Source organism: Rhinoraja longicauda, chromosome 14, assembly GCF_053455715.1.
Source record: "Rhinoraja longicauda isolate Sanriku21f chromosome 14, sRhiLon1.1, whole genome shotgun sequence".
Lineage (NCBI taxonomy): Eukaryota > Metazoa > Chordata > Chondrichthyes > Rajiformes > Arhynchobatidae > Rhinoraja > Rhinoraja longicauda.
This window is the reverse complement of record NC_135966.1, coordinates 3,757,709-3,776,049: the sequence shown is the minus strand read 5'-3', so window position 1 is coordinate 3,776,049 and position 18,341 is coordinate 3,757,709.

Here is an 18,341-nt window from a genome sequence, read left to right as displayed (position 1 = left end):
CCCACTAAGGACAATTTTTACATTTGCCCAGCCAATTAACCTACAAACCTGCACGTCTTTGGAGTGTGGGAGGAAACCGAAGATCTCGGAGAAAACCCACGCAGGTCACGGGGAGAACGTACAAACTCCGTACAGACGGCGCCCGTAGTCAGGATCGAACCTGAGTCTCCAGCGCTATATTCGCTGTAAGGCAGCAACTCTACCGCTGCACCACCGTGCACCGGTTTAAACGCAACTATGATATTTTAAAATCAAGACATTGCTTTTCACTTAGAGGTTGGTGTGTATATGGAGCTGCCAGAGGAGTTAGTTGAGTAGGGTTGCCAACTGACCCGTATTAGCTGGGACATCCTGTATTTTGGGCTAAATTGGTTTGTCCTGTACGGGGCTGCTCTTGTCCCGTATTAGACCCGGGGGGCGCTGTGGGCCCGGACGGTGCTGTATGCCCGGAAGCTGAAGGTACGGAAAGTGTAGGACCGGACAGTGTAGGTCCGGACAGTGTAGGTCCGGACAGTGTAGGTCCGGACAGTGTAGGTCCGGACAGTGTAGGTCCGGACAGTGTAGGTCCGGACAGTGTAGGTCCGGACAGTGTAGGTCCGGACAGTGTAAGTCCAGACAGTGTAGGTCCGGAAGCCCGGGCGGCCGCCATTGGTGGGGCAGGAGCACGTGGCCGCTGGCTGGGTGAGATCACAGGGGGCGCGGGGCGGTGACGTCACCTTCTCCCTTATTTGGGCGTGAGATAGTTGGCAACCCTATAGTTGGAACACCTGTGTTCGGTCCGCATTAACCAAACTGATCTCCCGGTGGCTCAGCACTTCAACTCCCCCTCCCATTCCCAGTCTGACCTTTCTGACATGGGCCTCCTCCAGTGCCATAGTGAGGCCCACCGGAAATTGGAGGAACAGCACCTCATATTTCGCCTGGGCAGTTTGCAGCCCAGTGGTATGAACATCGACTTCTCCAACTTTAGATAGTTCCTCTGTCCCTCTCTTCCCCTCCTCCTTCCCAGATCTCCCTCTATCTTCCTGTTTCCACCTATATCCTTCCTTTGTCCCGCCCCCCTGACATCAGTCTGAAGAAGGGTCTCGACCCGAAACGTCACCCATTCCTTCTCTCCCGAGATGCTGCCTGACCCGCTGAGTTACTCCAGCATTTTGTGAATAAAAACCCTATAGTTGAGGCAGGTACTATACCAACATTTAAAAGACATTTAGATAGGTGCATGAATAAGAAAGATGAGGTGGCTAATTAGAGATTAGAGAGGTACAGTGCTGAATGAAACAAGCCCTTCGGCCTGCTGAGTCCACGCCGACCAGCGATCCCCGTACACTAGCACTATCCTACACACTAGGAACAATGTAAATTTTTTACCAAAGCCAGTTAATCTACAAACCTGTACGTCTTTGGAATGTGGGAGGAAACCTGAGCACCCGGAGAAACCACACATGGTCACGGGGAGAACATGCAAACTCCGTACAGACAGCACCCACAGTCAGGATTGGACCCAGGTCTCCTGTGCTCAAAAGGAGAAAAGCACTGCCTCTTTTAAATTTATGGAGTGTGTCAAATATATATTTCCATTCGTACTGCTGTGAGAACTGGAGATTGAAAACCCTACAGGACATTATGGTGGGGTCTCTCTCTGCCAGAGTTCCAGGTTGTTCAGCCATTCACAGTTGATGCTGGATCTCTGCCAGTGGAGGCAACCCACACATGTCAGGACATTCCTCACTCACCCCCAGTGGGGTGGCAAGGCAGCAACTTCATCAATGAATGGCCAGTCAGATTGTTGGCTTGCTTCCTCCAACCAGAAAAGAATTTAATCGAATTGAATACTTTAGTGTCACAGTGAAATTCCTTGCTCGCATACCTAAGGTATGCAAATAGTCGCCCATAAAGGGCGCTTACAAAGTACCCCCTCGCAAGGTCCCCCTTTGTTCTACCCGCCCACCCCCACCTCATGGCGGTACCCCCCCCCCCCCCCCACCATGCCGGATCCTCCATTGTTCTTCCCCCTCCCCACATGCCAGGTCCCCATTGTTCTTCCTCCTCCCTCACGGTGGTCCCCCCACGCTGGGTCCTCCTTTGTTCCACAGGTAAGTGTTGGGGGTCCAGCACGCCACAGGTAAGTGCTGGGGGTCCACCACTCCACAGGTAAGTGCTGGGAGACCAGCACTCCACAGGTAAGTGTTGGGAGTCCACCACTCCACAGGTAAGTGTTGGGAGTCCACCACTCCACAGGTAAGTGTTGGGAGTCCAGCACTCCACAGGTAAGTGTTGGGAGACCACCACTCCACAGGTAAGTGTTGGGAGTCCACCACTCCACAGGTAAGTGCTGAGAGTAATTGCTCCCATCAAAAGGCTCCAACCTGATATCCCACCACAGAGTAAGTCACTGCATACAAGCACACCATTAAATATTAACCAGGAGAAGGTTGGGACATCCCCGTAAATCTCTGCACTCTTTCCAGTCATCCTTCCTATAGTAGGGTGACCAAAATTAAACATAATACTCTTATGTACGGCCTCAGTCAGTCATGTCGCATTCTCTAAAATGACACAAGGTGCTGAGCAGGTCAGGCAGCATCTCTGGAGAATATGAATAGTTGATGTTTCAGGTCAGGACCCTTCTTCAGACTGGGGAAGGATCCCAACCCAAAATGTCACCTCTCCTCATTCTCCACAGATGCTGTCCGATCCGCTTAGTTACTCCAGCACTTTGTGTCCTTTTGTGCAAATCAGCATCTGCAGTTCCTAGTTCCTACGGGATATAAAGTCGGATTAATCATACATTTTAGCAGCAGATTTAGGCCATTCGGCCCATCGAGTCTACTCCACCATTCCATCATGGCTGATCTATCTTTCCCTCTCAACCCCACTTAATCTTTGCACTTTTTGAATGCAGGTTGCACCAACTCCTTGGATTCACCGATTGACATTGCCTGAGTCAGGCGAGTTACGTTTGTTCACTTTAGTTCTGTTTATTGTCACCTGTACCGGGGTGCAATGAAAATCTTTTTGTTGCGGGCTAACCCAGTCAGCAGAAAGACAATACGTGATTACAATTGAGCTATTCACAGTGTACAAGGGAAGGGAATAACGTTGCTATTCACGTTGGTGAATTCCATTCACCAATTAAAGTGATGGCTTCCCCAGGTAGGACTGCTGGACGTTACCACAAATGCCCTGGAGATGGTTTTCAAACATGTTAAAATGAGAGTTGTAATGAATCCGCAGGAGGTCAGCTCTGCACAAAAAGCATCAAATTCTGTGAAGAACTTAAAATAGACCAGAGAGTCGATGACCCAGATGGCACCCCTCTGTTCATGTTATGGTACGCTTTGCATACATCATGGATTAAACAGAAAGCCCTTGTGTCCCAATGCATCATGTGGCACATTCACATTGAATGGAGCACTTTCTTAATGAGGCTCTTCTGATACATTAGGTACAAAACCCAAGACTGCGCAGCTGGGAAACGTTACGGTGTATGGCATTGTTCCTTTTTATCACCCAAAAAAAAAAAAAATCCCCACTATTTTGTTAAACTATTTGCATAAACCGAGGCCTGGACATTTGAAAGAGATAGCTGAGAAGCAGACCTTTTCAGAAAGGAAAAGACGAGAGCAGAATGTACAATTTATTTCCTGAACAAACAACCTTAGTTGCAAGCATCCCAGACAGTTTAAATGTAATGAATGCAGGATATGTTTTGGGATTTTCTTTCTTCAGAAGAAAATGATCCAGAAATTCAGGGCAGCACTGTTGTTTGATCCTTGTGTGTTGCCAAAGAGAAAAATATAATAACATCATCAGGAATGCTTCCGTTTTTGTCATAGGGCTGATTCAGCATTATGCACCATCTCTGGTATACTGTGTATACACACAAATCTCTGGAAGAATTAGAACAAGATAATAAAGCTTTAGGAATCATACAGTAATACAACACAGAGGCCATTCAGCCCATCATACCAGTGACATCCCATTGAAAGATCCCCATCCCCGGGCACTTTCCCCTGCCAACGCAGGAGATGCAACACATGTCCATTTACCTCCCCCCTCAACTCCATCCAAGGACCCAAACAGTCTTTCCAGGTGAGACAGAGGTTCACCTGCACCTCCTCCAACCTCATCTATTGTATCCGCTGCTCTAGATGTCAACTTCTCTACATCGGCGAAACCAAACGCAGGCTCGGCGATCGTTTCGCTCATCACCTTTGCTCGGTCCGCCTTAACCAACCTGATTTCCCGGTGGCTGAGCACTTCAACTCCCCCTCCCACTCCCAGTCTGACCTTCCTGTCATGGGCCTCCTCCAGTGCCATAGTGAGGCCCACCAGAAATTGGAGGAACAGCACTTCATATTTCGCTTGGGCAGCTTGCAGCCGAGTGGTATGAACATTGACTTCTCCAACTTTAGATAGTTCCTCTCTCCCTCTCTTGCTCTCCCCCTTCCCAGTTCTCCCTCTATCTTCCTGTCTTCACCTATATCCTTCCTTTGTCCCACCCCCCTGACATCAGTCTGAAGAAGGGTCTCGACCTGAAACGTCACCCATTCCTTCTCCCCTGAGATGCTGCCTGACCTGCTGAGTTACTCCAGCATTTTGTGAAATAAATACCTCCCATTGAAAGAGTTATCTAATGAGTCTCACACCATTGTTCTATTTGTCAAAATAATGCAAATTAATTTCCATTCAAGTATTCATTTAATTTTTCTTTTTGAAATACATGTCTAGAAATCCACCATTTAAAGATTTTTTCCAACAATTCATCTCAATTTGAGCAGAATTTTAATAAATAAAAAAGAAAGAATCATATTGCACTTGAGACAGAAAATGCTTTCTTCGTTATTAAGACAAAAAATGCAGGAGTAACTCAGCAGGTCAGGCAGCATCTCTGGAGAGAAGGAATGGGTGATGTTTCAGTCTGAAGAGGGTCTCGACCCGAAACGTCACCCATTCCTTCTCTCCAGAGATGCTACCTGACCCGCTGAGTTACTCCAGCATTTTTTGTCTACCTTCGATTTATACCAGCATCTGCAGTTTTTTTTCCTAAACGTCTTCGTTATTAACATGCATACTGGAACAAGAAAGTTAAATTGCAACTGTAATTCAGGTGAAGTCGCAACAAGGATGCGTACAGTTGCAATTTAACTTTCTTACTGCAGTATGTGTTGTGTGCACTTTAAGAAAATATATACTTGTCACAGAGTGAATGAAGCCAAGATTGACCTGATTGGATCCAGGGATGTCAGTCTTGCTTTACGAGAGAGATTACTATTTTCTTGAGTTTAGAAGAATGAAAAGAAATCTCAACAAAACATATAAGATTATTAACAAGCCAGATGCAAGGAAGATATCCCCCCTTACTGTGGAGTCCAAGAGTGGGGCAAATAAGCCAATCAGTCACCGTAGACTGGTGAATTATCTACACATCGATCTATATTTGTCATTCAACACGCATGAAGAATCTATTTAACACATTTAATGCAATCTCAAAGCTAAGCTTATTTCGCAAAAAATGAATCAATTGGATGCTCAATATCGATCAATAATACCCACATCATCATGGACCCAATAATAATGAAGGACATCAAGACATTTCAGTCCCAGTTGTTTTCTCCTAAGTTACAATTTAAGATTAATGCTGCAGTTTATAGCATGGCTTAGATATGTTAGGTTTACATTCTGAATAGGTTTGGAACTAAGGTTATTCCACCGAGATGTGTGAGACAAACAAGAGCATACAGTCAATGAACAATAGACAATCGGTGCAGGAGGAGGCCATTCGGCCCTTCAAGCCCTTCAAGCCCTTCAAGCCAGCACCACCATTCAATGTGATCATGGCTGATCATTCTCAATCAGTAACCCGTTCCTGCCTTCTCCCCATAACTCCTTAAGAGCTCTATCTAGCTCTCTCTTGAATGCATTCAGAGAATTGGCCTCCACTGCCTTCTGAGGCAGAGAATTCCACAGTCCTTTAGTGATTGGTGGATGATGGGTGGTGTTCAGCAGTTCTTCCTGCCTCTGGAATGGCAGAGCAAAACTGTGCAAAACACAAAGTGCTGGAGGAACTCAGCAGGTCAGGCAGCATCTGAGGAGGGAATGAACAGGCAACATTTTGAGTCGGGGGCCCTTCTTGCAGACTGGTGAACGGAGAACTTCTTCAAAGTGGAGGTATCACAAAATGCTGGAGTAACTCAGCGGGTCAGGCAGCATCTAGGAGAAGGAATGGGTGACGTTTCAGGTCGAGACCCTTCTACAGACTGACCCTTCTTCAGACTAGGAGAGAAGAAATATGAAATATCTGAAATATGAAAAAAATATGAAAAATAAGAAATGGGTGACGTTTCAGGTCTCCATCAGTCTGAAGAAGGGTCTCGTCCCGAAATGTCACCCATTCCTTCTCTCCTAGATGCTGCCTGACCTGCTGAGTTACTCCAGCATTTTGTGATACCTTCGATTTGTACCAGCACCTGCAGTTATTTTCCTACACTTCTTCAAAGTGGAGATATTTTGAGGAGGTTTCGCACTGCGGCAGTAAAATGGAGACGCAAGGGACTGCAGAGGCTGGGATCCTGAGCAAAAAAACAGTTCTGGAGGAACTCAGAGGGCAGGCAGCATCTGTGGAGGGAATGGGCAGGTGACATTTTGGGTTGGGTTCCTTCTTCAGAGTTAAACTGTGGTTGCTGACATAAACTTCAGATATTTTGTTTCGGCTCGTAAATTTAAATGATGGTAGCTTTCCTTTTCCAAGTGTCCTCCAAATGATCTTTAGGCCATATATTCAGGACAGTAGCATATTAATCAATCCATGGCTCGGCTTCTTTCTCAGCCTTTATTCAATTGTAGCGCCATAATCTTAATTGGAAACATCTGCTATGCCAGCATGCAGACTTTTTTTTACCTGCTCAGCATTTCCGAGCAAGTAAAAATAAACTTCTTTGCTTTTCCTGCTTACCTGCAATATAAATAGGATAACCTATTTTTCTCTGAGTATGTGTAAAGGTTTATAAACAAAGTTGATTTTTCGAACCAACTTTGTACCTTGTATTAGGAAAAACTGCAGATGCTGGTTTAAATCGAAGGTAGACACAAAATGCTGTAGTAACTCAGCGGGTCAGGCAGCCTCTCGGGAGGGAAGGAATGGGCGACTTTTCCGGTCGAGACCCTTCTTCAGACTGATGTCAGGGGTTATATCTTGAAGTAATGTTAGAATATACACACGACTGTGAATATTTGAAGTTGTGGTACAGTCTAGCGAGTATAAGGTATAGTTTACAGCGTTGTTTCCAACCTTGTTTATCGTGAATTAAAGGTAAATGAAAGTGAGATTTCATCTTCCATTTTTTTCAATTTATTTGTTCCTTTTTTTCCCCATTGTTGCAATAATAATTGCTCTAATAATTAGTTTGGATACAAGTGACTTAAGATTGTCAAAACCATGGGGCAAAGCTAAGACACACCAATGCACCATAAATTGAACTACTCATTAATTTTGAGCCATTCCTTTTCGAATCTTTTTATTAAATTTCAAAAAATAATAAGCATAACAGTGATATTGATACATAGGGATCAGGATTACATTAACAACAAATGTAACCTTAATATAAATCCAGTTTCAAAATACATATAGGGTATAGACCTCCCAGTCTCTATGTAATTATTGATAAAAGGTTAAAAGAGAACTTATATATATATATATATTTTTTTTTAAGATAAAAAGAAAAAAATAAATTAAAAAAATTGCCCCCCCTAAACTAAAATAAGCAGACAAACAAAAAAAAAAAAACAGAATCTGGGCTGCAAAAAAAAAATGTCAGCAGTTTAGACCCCTGTTTGTCGTTAAATCTGTTCCACCAAATAAAGGTAAAAAAGAGCCATTTCAAACCTCATGTCCTGAGGTCCACCAGTTTTACTTAGGAAGGAACTGCAGATGCCGATTTAAACCGAAGATGGACACAAAATGCTGGAGTAACTCAGCGGGACAGGCAGCTTCTCTGGAGAGAAGAAATGGGTGTCGTTTCGGGTTGAGAGAGACCCTTCTTCAAACCAGCATCTGCACTTCCTTCCTGCACGACCTACAAACCTGCACGTGGAGTGTGGATGGAAACCGGAGTACCTGAAGAAAACCCACACGGTCCCAGGGAGAATGTACAAACTCCATACACGCAGCACCCGTAGTCAGGATCGAACCCGGGTCTATAGCACTGTACGGCATCAGCTCTATTGCTGCACCACTGTGCCACCCCATTCGACAAAAGATGTGCATTCAACTTATTCTACAAAGGTTATCAAACTACTCAGCTACATGTGTTTCTTCAAGCCTTTCTTAAATACAAAAGGTGGCTGTTTGCTATCCAGGGACAGAAACATGACAGCTGATGTGTTCACAGGGGTAATTTTAAAGTCATTTCAATTTCATTTCACTGCACATGTGACAAATAAATTTGACTTGACTTGATTTTCATAATTAGTGATTTTTTTTAAACGATTTATCGAATATGTGTTTGGTTCCTTAGTGAAAGAAAATTACAGTGACTATTACTTACATGAACTTTATAAATGCCAAAATCCAATTTTCAGATCTCACAGTATTCACAGGTTAGGTAATGTTATTGCACTTGCTTTGCACCTAGAGATCAGTGATTTGCTAAAGATGCCTCTGTCTGCCAAGCAAGTAATTGTAAGTGTGGTGGTGCAGCGGTAGAGTTGCTGCCTTACAGCGAATGCAGCGCCGGAGACTCAGGTCCGATCCTGACCACTAGGCTGTAAGCTGCCCAAGCAAAATATGAGATGCTGTTCCTCCAATTGGAAAGTGACTGATTTCTGTGGAATTCTCTGCCTCAGAAGGCAGTGGAGGCCAATTCTCTGAATGCATTCAAGAGAGAGCTGGATAGAGCTCTTAAGGATAGCGGAGTCAGGGCGTATGGGGAGAAGGCAGGATTTATTCACAAAATGCTGGAGTAACTCAGCAGGTCAGGCAGCATCTCGGGAGAGAAGGAATGGGGTACTGATTGAGAATGATCAGCCATGATCACATTGAATGGCGAAAGTGCAGATAAAAGAAAAGTGCATGGGTCACAACGAGGTAGATTGGGAGATCAGGACTACACCTATAGCTCACGCGAGGTCTATTCTTAATATTCTGCTAACAGCGGGGAAGAAGCTGGTGCTATGTGTTTTTAAGGAGGGGGGACCTCATTGAAACCTATCGGATAATGAAAGGCCTAGATCAAGTGGATGTGGAAAAGATGTTTCCAGTAATGGGAGAGTCTAAAACCAGAAGGCACAGCTTCAGAATAAAAGAACATACCTTCAGAATGGAAATGAGGAGGAATTTCTTTAGTCAGAGGATGGTGAATCTGTGGAATTCATGGCCACAGACGGCTGTGGCTGCCAAGTCATTCGGTATTTTTAAAGTGGAGATTGATGGGTCAGTGATTAGCCAGGGTGTCCAAGGTTATGGGGAGAGGGCAGGAGAATGGGGTCGAGAGGGAAAAGTAGATCAGCCATGACTGAGTAGGCTTGATGGGACTAAGTAGGCCTGATTCTGCTCCTATGGTTTAAGCTTTTGTACCTTCTGCCCGACAGGAGAGGGAGAAGAGGTAATAACCAAGGTGGAAGTCATCCTTGATTATGTTGGCTGCTTTCCTGAGGCAGCGTGGGAGTTAGTACAGATGGGGTCGATGGGGGGGGGGGGGGAGTTAGCGGGGGGGGGGGGGGGGGGGGGAGAGACTGGTCTGTGTGATGGACTGGGCTACATCCACTGCAGTTTCTTGCTGTCTTGGGCAGAGCAGTTGCCAAACCAGGTTGTGAATCGGATTGGATGTTTTCTGCCACGCTTCTGCAGAAATTGTTGAGGGTGGTTGGAGACAAAGGTGGCAAATTTCCTTTGTCTTCTGAGGACAAGTATTTTATACATGTTAATTGAAACAAAAGAAGTGATTGCTGTGAAACGTGAAAGCAGTATTATGATATTTATAAGGTTAGTGCAATAAACATTCACTGTAATGTCATTTTGAATAAGAAACTAAACAAATACTAGACAGATAGTGAAAATGTCACTAATTATGCAAATTACAATGATCCCAAAATTACCTTTGAGAATTCATCATTTGTTTTGTTCTGTCCTTAAAATTATCTATTTATGCTATTAATAACAACTACCACCCCGAGGCAGAGAATTACAGCCTCTTACCTGACAATGACAGACTAATACTAAATAATTGTATGTTAGAAAACCTGATGTGCACAAATTGCTACCTTAAGAATGCATGAGTTTTCAGTTAGGCTGACATTGCCCAGCTGCTGTGATAATATAATAGAACATCATTATTACAAACCTTTTTACAGACTCCTGATAAAAACGGAAATGTACTTTGCTGAAGACGGGTTGATTCCAATCAACACTATTGAGGGCGTGCAGCGTAGGTTTACTAGGTTAATTCCCGGAGTGGCGGGACTGTCATATGTTGAAAGACTGGAGCGACTAGGCTTGTATACACTGGAATTTAGAAGGATGAGAGGAGATCTTATCGAAACGTATAAGATTATTAAGGGGTTGGACACGTTAGCGGCAGGATACATGTTACCAATGTTGGGGGAGTCCAGAACCAGGGGCCACAGTTTAAGAATAAGGGGTAGGCCATTTAGAACGGAGATGAGGAAAAACTTTTTCAGTCAGAGAGTTGTGAATCTGTGGAATTCTCTGCCTCAGAAGGCAGTGGAGGCCAATTCTCTGAATGCATTCAAGAGAGAGCTAGATAGAGCTCTTAAGGATAGCGGAGTCAGGGGGTATGGGGAGAAGGCAGGAACGGAGTACTGATTGAGAATGATCAGCCATGATCACATTGAATGGCGGTGCTGGCTCGAAGGGCCGAATGGCCTCCTCCTGCACCTATTGTCTATAACACTTTTTTAAGTGGCCACTACACATCTTTTTGATTTTGAGTAAATTGGAAAGTTGTTAAACCGAATCATATCTCATGAACTGTTGACGAGAAATACAATTTGACCAGTTACCACGAAGCCGTGAATGAAAGAGCAGAACAACAGTGCATGACTTATCCCATGGCATCTTAGAAAACCTTGGCACCATCTATCAAGAGTCAAAAGTGTTTACTTATCATTTCCACCGTTGCAGAAAAAATGCAAGGGCCACAACAAGGTACGTTGGGAGGGATTGGACACAAAGTGCTGGAGTAACTCAGCGGGTCAGGCAGCATCTCTGGAGAACATGGATAGGTGACGTTTCACAGAGTGCTGGAGTAACTCAGCGGGTCAGGCAGCATCTCTGGAGATCATGGATAGGTGACGTTTCACAGAGTGCTGAAGTAACTCAGTGGGTCAGGCAGCATCTGTGGAGAGCATGGATAGGTGACGTTTCACAGAGTGCTGGAGTAACTCAGCGGGTCAGGCAGCATCTCTGGAGAACATGGATAGGTGACGTTTCACAGAGTGCTGGAGTAACTCAGCGGGTCAGGCAGCATCTCTGGAGAACATGGATAGGTGACGTTTCACAGAGTGCTGGAGTAACTCAGCGGGTCAGGCAGCATCTCTGGAGAACATGGATAGGTGACGTTTCACAGAGTGCTGGAATAACTCAGCGGGTCAGGCAGCATCTCTGGAGATAACAATAGGTGACATTTCAGGTGTTCAGACTCTGAAGAAGGGTTCCGACCCGAAATGTCACCTACTATTTTTCTCCAGAGATGCTGCCTGACCCACTGAGTTACTTCAGCACTCTGTGTCTATCTTCAGTATAAAACAGCATCTGCAGTTCCTTCCTAGATACAGGTTGGGAGGAAACCCTTGCACCCATTGCTTTGCACACGGACGCCAAAAGGTCCAGCATTAGAGAAAGCTGCAGCAATTAAATTCCTACTTTACAGACCCATTTACTGTAAAGTGCACGAAAAAAACATTCTGTGATCAAAAATCCAATAAAAGAATAATCATGTAATATTGCAGCTAAAAAGAAAGTGCAGATAGAAAAGGTGCATGGGCTGCAATGAGGTAGGTTGGGTGGGTCAGGACCCTTCTTCAGACGGAGCAGTAGAGGGGAGTAAGCTGCAAAAGAGAGGTGGGGTCAGGACAAATCATGGCAAGTGTTTAATGGTCTGATTGGCAGATGCCTCAAATAAATGACAATGGGTGAGGAGGTGAAGGAGACAAAGTGTGTCAGACAAGGTTGAGGAGTTTGATACAAGGAACTGCAGATGTTGGTTTACCAAAAAAAAGACTCCAAGTACTGGAGTAATGCAGTGGGTCCGGCAGCATCTCTGGAAAACATGGATGGGTGACGTTTTCGGGTCGGGACTCTTCTTCAGACGAGAGTCTGATGAAGATTTCCAACCTGAAAAGTCACTCATCCATGTTTCCCAGAGATGCTGCCTAACCCAATGCGTTACTCCAGTACTTGGTGTCTTTTCAAGGGTGAGGAGTTACTTGTTTTCCCAAGTCACTCCTGATGCCAAATTCCCGACAGTTAAGAGCTGTGGGATATGGACCCAGGGGCTAGTGTATTTTTCCTTGTGGAACATTATCCCAACCTGACCCATTATTTCTGAACATCTAAGATCAATAATTGAATGCATTCAGGATAGTGTCAATAAATCCATTGAACATAGAACAGTACAGCACAAGAGCAGGCCCATCGGCCCATAATGCCTGTGTCGAACATGGATGCCAAGACCATCACTTATTTACCTGCATGTAACCCATATCCCTCCATTTCCATGTGCCGATCCAAAGGGCCTATTAAATGCCACTCTATCATCGGTTTCAACCACCAACCCTGGCAGCATGTTCCAGAAGGGTTGCCAACTGTCCCGTATTAGTCGGGACATCCCGTATATTGGGCTAAATTGGTTTGTGCCGTACGGGACCATCCTTGTCCCATATTAGGCCAAGATGGCACTGTAGGCGTGGACACTATAGGCCTGGTCGACTCTGTAGCCCCGGACACTGGAGGCCCGGACACTGTAGCCCCGGACACTGGAGGCCTGGACACTGTAGGCCCGGACACTGGAGGCCCGGACACTGGAGGCCCGGACACTGGAGGCCCGGACACTGGAGGCCCGGACACTGGAGGCCCGGACACTGGAGGCCCGGACACTGGAGGCCCGGACACTGTAGGCCCGGCCGGGGGCCTCTGTAGGCCCGGACAGTGTAGGCCCGAAGGCCCGGGCACCACCTAATGGAGGTTGCGTAGCAACCCGACTCCCGGCCGGGCGGCCGCCATTGGTGGAGCGGGAGCACGTGGCCGCTGGCTGGGTGAGGTCACATGGGGCGCGGGCGGTAACGTCAACTTTTGTCCCGTATTTGGCAGTGGGAAAGTTGGCAATCCTACTTTCCATGCACTCACTACCCTCTGTGTAAAAACGTTGTCTTGTACATCGCCTTTAAACCTTGCCTCCCTCACCTCAAAGCTATGTTTGACTATTTTTTTAAAATTCAGTTGTTTGGCAATAAATCTCTCATGAAGAGTGTGAAGCCAAACCTTTCAAGGCCTTGCAGCAACTTGTTGAATCATTCTCTCATTTTGAAAACGGCAGGACACTCTCCCTGTGACCATACGGGTCTCAACCAAGTGCTCCAGTTTCCCACATATGCCAATGGGGACTGTGTTGATAAGTGAATTCATTGGCTTCTCTAAATTGTCCCCAGCACAGGAGAGTAGCAAGAAAGTTGCTGGGAGGAGGTAGGTTTGATGGGGATGTAAGAGAGAATATGGGATCAGTGCAGATAGGTGCTAGATGTCTGACATTGACATGGCACTTCAGAGGGAAAAAAAATGATGTTGTCAAGTTGGAAAAGGTAGACGTAAGATTTACAAGGATGTTGCCAGGACTCGAGGGTGTGAGCTACAGGGAGAGGTGGAGTAGGCTGGGCCTCTATTCCTTGGAGCGCAGAAGGATGAGGAGTGATCTTATAGAGGTGTACAAAATCATGAGATGAATAGATTGGGTAGACGCACAGAGTCTCTTGCCCAGAGTAGGGGAATTGAGGACCAGAGGACATAGGGTGAAGGTGAAGGGGGAAAGATTTAATAGGAATCTGAAGAATACCTTTTTCAGACAAAGGGTGGTGGGTGTATGGAACGAGCTGCCAGAGGAGGTAGTTGAGGCAGGGACTATTGCAAAGTTTAAGAAACAATTGGACATGTATGACTATAATTAAATAATAGAATACCCCATTAAAAAATATATTTCCCTGTTTATTCTCCTGATGCTTTTTAAAACGCTACTCAGTTTTGATGTCCTTACAGAAGGTTGTTTTGCATTGCTCTCTAACCTTAGATGATAGAAATGCTTTGAGTAAAATAATTATTTTGAAAAGTATATCGTGACCACACCCCACCCCTCGCCTGTGTTCAGCTGTTACCTGCCACGCTTTGTCCTGGCTCTTCACCCCCTTCCAGATTTCTTTACCCCTGCCCCCACCCCCCCACAATTAGTCTGAAGAAGGGTCCCGACCCAAAATGTCACTTATCCATGTTCTCCAGAGGTGCTGCCTGACCCGCTGAGTTACTCCAGCACTCTGTGAAACGTCACCTATCCATGTTCTCCAGAGATGCTGCCTGACCCGCTGAGTTACTCCAGCACTCTGGAGAACATGGATAGGTGACGTTTCACAGAGTGCTGGAGAAACTCAGCGGGTCAGGCAGCATCTCTGGAGAACATGGATAGGTGACGTTTCACAGAGATGCTGCCTGACCCGCTGAGTTTCTCCAGCACTCTGTGAAACGTCACCTATCCATGTTCTCCACAGATGCTGCCTGACCCGCTGAGTTACTTTAGCACTGTGTGTTCGTCTGTTCCACTGTGAAATCTCCTCAAGGTGTGTCTACTTTAAAGAAGTTCTCCTCCTCTCTCTGATGAGAGTTTTGCAACCCCCCCTCTCACTGCTCCCCCTGTGATCCATCCTGCTCTCCGACTCTACAACCCTACAAACAGCTAACAACGGCCCGTTTTCCTTTATCATCGTTATTTTTTGCATATCTTTCATTCATCGTTCATTATCTCTCCACATCACCGACTATATCTCTCGTTTCCCTTTTCCCCGACTAGTCTGAAGAAGGGTCTCGACCCGAAACGTCGCCCATCCCTTCTCTCCGGAGACGCTGCCTGTCCCGCTGAGTTACTCCAGCATTTGGTGTCTATGTGTCTTTCTTTGTTTACGTGCCTGGTGCTTCTAATTTGCCAGTTGAACACTAGATGGCCCACTGATGTGAGTGAGCACATTGCACACCTTGGACACAATACAATACAATATATCTTTATTGTCATTGTACAGGGGTACAACGAGATTGGGAATGCGCCTCCCATACGATGCAATAAATTAATTAGCTAGTCAGTATTAATTTATACAACCCAATGAAACAAATTGTAACAGTTTTAAAACAGAATAAAGTGCAAGTAGATCTGTGCCGGTTCACTGTGCGATGTGACCATCCGGCTCAGCAGGACCGGTTCATAGCAGCTATGGCCCTGGGGATGAAGCTGTTCCTGTGTCTGGAGGTGCGGGCGTAGAAGGCCTTGTATCGTCTGCCCGATGGTAGAAGTTCGAACAGACTGTTGCAGGGGTGTGAAGAGTCTTTGTGGATGCTGGTGGCTTTTCTGAGGCATCGTGTGTTGTAGATGCCCTCCAAGGCTGGTAGCTGTGTTCCGATGGTCCTCTGAGCTCTATGGACTACCCGCTGAAGAGCTTTCCTCTCTGCCTCCATGCAGCTGAAGTACCACACAGAGATGCCATTCGTTAGGATGCTCTCTATGGTGCAGCGGTAGAAGGTCGTCAGCAGCTGTTGGGGTAGACCAGACTTCTTCAGTGTTCTCAGGTAGAACAGTCGTTGCTGTGCCTTCTTGACCAGCGCAGCAGTGTTATTGGACCATGTTAGGTTCTCCGAAATATGAGTGCCCAGAAACTTGAAGCTGGACACTCTCTCCACACTGTCCCCGTTGATAAAGATCGGGGCGTATTCCCCGTTGTGTGACCTACGAAAGTTGATGATCAGCTGCTTGGTCTTGGTGGTATTTAGGGACAGGTTGTTATCAGAGCACCAGTCCACCAGGTTCTACACCTCCTCTCTGTATTTTGTTTCATCACCGTTGGTGATCAGCCCGATCACTGTGTCCATGTAGTCATAGAGTCATCGAGTGACACAGTGCGGAAACAGGCCCTTCGGCCCAACTCGCCCACACCGGCCAACGTGTCCCAGCTCCACTCGTCCCACCTGCTTGTGCTTGGTCCTTATCCCTCCAAACCTGTCCTATCCTGTCTAACTGCTTCTTAAACGTTGGGATAGTCCCAGCCTCAACTACCTCCTCTGGCAGCTTGTTCCATTCACCCACCCAGTGTTGCAGTGCTCATTTTTTAGGTGCCAGAGCTGTTCCCCGCTGTTTATTTGGGCTTTCTCTTTACAGAGGTGTCGGAGTGGCGCTCAGGTGAGATCAGTCAGCACTGTACACCTGCAACCACCACCCTCTGTGTGAAAAAGTTACCCCTCAGATTCCTATTAAATCTTTTCCCCTTCACCTTGAACCCATGTCCTCTGGTCCTCGATTCCCCTACTCTGGGCAAGAGACTCTACCCGATATATTCCTCTCACTTTGTTATAAATCAGCATCTGCAGTTTCATTTTATTGCACTGTACAACTTATAAGACTAAATGCCTTGTAATCTATTACGTATTTTGAAGGCAATATTTCAGATGTGCTGGAAGTGGGAGTCCTTAGTAGTCCTTTAGTACTTGCTTTATGTACTAATTAGTAACACTAATTTAAAAAATATTTAAATGGTATGACTATTTCTACATGAATTATTATGTATAATTAAAGCTGGATATACATAAAATCCTAAATACTTTGTTGGATATTTAATCTCACATGAAGTATTCACAAAAACGTCACAACGTACTGGAGTAACTCAGCAGGTCAGGCAGCATCTCTGGGGAACATGGACAGGTGACATTTCAGGTCGAAACCCTGTTGAAAAGTCACCCATCGATGTTCTCCAGAAAAGATGCCTGACCTGCTGAGTTACTCCAGCGCTTTGTGTCTTTTTTTTGTTGTTTGTAAATCAGCATCTGCAGTTTCTGACCCGAAACGCCACCCCGTTCCTTTGCACCAGAGATGCTGCCTATCCCACTGTTACTCCAGCTTATTGTGTCTACCTGCAGTTCCTTGTGTCTACATGAAGTTCTGTCTGATTGGATGTGTGCTGAGAATGTTTGGAGTTCTCTTGCCAATATACCCGTCAATGGTCATTCATTGAGTCCATCTGAGACACTTATAAGTAGCTTTAGGACATTGCGGGAATTTAGAGATTGGGTAGGAACGTTGGCTTGAACAAGGATTAGCCATGATTGCTTTAATAACCAGGTGTTAAGAGTGCTTAACTGTCATTTGTACTGAGAATGCAACAATGAAATTACTATTTGCTGCAGCTTTACTAACCCATTAACACAATAACAATAACAATTACTATCAAATGATCCATAGTACAATAAATTAAAAATCAATAAAATGAGTAACCAGACCATATAGGGATGGAATGCTGAGGCTCTATAAGGCGCTGGTCTTCCCACGGTTGGAGTACTGTGAGCAGTTTTGCGCCCCATATCTGAGGAAGGATGTGCTGGCTCTGGAGAGGGTCCAGAGGAGGTTTACGAGAATGATTCCAGGAATGAATGGGTTAACATATGATGAGCGTTTGTCAGCACTGGGCCTGTACTCGCTGGAGTTTAGAAGGATGAGGGTGGATCTCATTGAAACGTACAGAATAGTGAACGGCATGGATAGAGTGGATGTGGAGAGGATGTTTCCACTAGTGGGAGAGTCTAGGACTCAGAATTAAAGGACGTTCCTTTGGAAAGGAGATGAGGAAGAATTTCTTTCGTCAGAGGATGATAAATCTGTTGAATTCTTTGCCACAGATGGAGGTGGAGGCCAAGTCAACGGATATTTTTAAGGCAGAGATACAGTATATGGGTTCTTGATTAGTACGGGTGTCAGGGGTTATGGGGAGAAGGCAGGAGAATGGGGTTGAGAGGGAGAAATAGAGCAGCCACGATTGAATGGCGGAGTAATCTTGATGGGCCGAATGGCCTAATTCTGCTCCTATTAATTATGAACTTTATGAAAACAAAGTACACAATGCAATCAAATCAAAATCCATCGTAAATTGTGCTGATGTAAAGTTGCTGAAGGAACCTTACCTTCACTAGGAGAGAAGCTCTTCTTCAATCTGGTGGTACGTGCTTTCAAGCGTTTCTATGTTCTGCCCGATGGCAGAGGGGGGGAAGGGAGAATGAGCAGGGAGAGAGTGGTGCTGCTTTATGT